This window comes from Helobdella robusta (genome assembly GCF_000326865.2).
Source record: "Helobdella robusta unplaced genomic scaffold HELROscaffold_43, whole genome shotgun sequence".
Classification (NCBI taxonomy): Eukaryota; Metazoa; Annelida; class Clitellata; order Rhynchobdellida; family Glossiphoniidae; genus Helobdella; species Helobdella robusta.
In genome coordinates, this window is record NW_008705028.1 from 1,394,588 (window position 1) to 1,395,547 (window position 960).

Below are 960 nucleotides of genomic sequence, written 5' to 3' on the forward strand. Positions count from 1 at the left end.
ATCTTAATCGCATTCATCATCATCATCATCTTAATCACATTCATCATCATCTAAATCACATTCATAATCATCATCATAATCATTAATCACATTCATCATCATCTAAATCACATTCATAATCATCATCATAATCTTAATCGCATTCATCATCATCATCATCTTAATCACATTCATCATCATCATCATCATCATCTAAATCACATTCATAATCATCATCGTAATCTTAATCGCATTCATCATCATCATCATCATCTTAATCACATTCATAATCATCATCATCATCTAAATCACATTCATAATCATCATCATAATCTTAATCACATTCATCATCATCATCTTAATCACATTCATAATCATCATCATCATCTAAATCACATTCATAATCATCATCATAATCTTAATCGCATTCATCATCATCATCATCATCATCTAAATCACATTCATAATCATCATCATAATCTTAATCGCATTCATCATCATCATCTTAATCACATTCATCATCATCTAAATCACATTCATAATCATCATCATAATCTTAATCACATTCATCATCATCTAAATCACATTCATAATCATCATCATAATCTTAATCGCATTCATCATCATCATCATCTTAATCACATTCATCATCATCATCATCTTAATCACATTCATCATCATCATCATCATCATCTAAATCACATTCATAATCATCATCGTAATCTTAATCACATTCATCATCATCATCATCATCTTAATCACATTCATAATCATCATCATCATCTTAATCACATTCATAATCATCATCATAATCTTAATCACATTCATCATCATCATCATCATCTTAATCACATTCATAATCATCATCATCATCTAAATCACATTCATAATCATCATCATAATCTTAATCACATTCATCATCATCATCATCATCATCATCATCTTAACCACATTCATCATCATCACAATCACCAACACTTA

At 28.1% G+C, this 960-nt stretch overlaps 1 protein-coding gene across 1 annotated transcript in view; it reads right to left on the reverse strand.

The window, feature by feature from the left end:
- Positions 1 to 960, reverse strand: part of HELRODRAFT_177657 (hypothetical protein) — a gene marked incomplete at both ends in the record, with an annotated part of 3,726 nt that overhangs the window by 549 nt on the left and 2,217 nt on the right. The window lies entirely within an intron of this gene.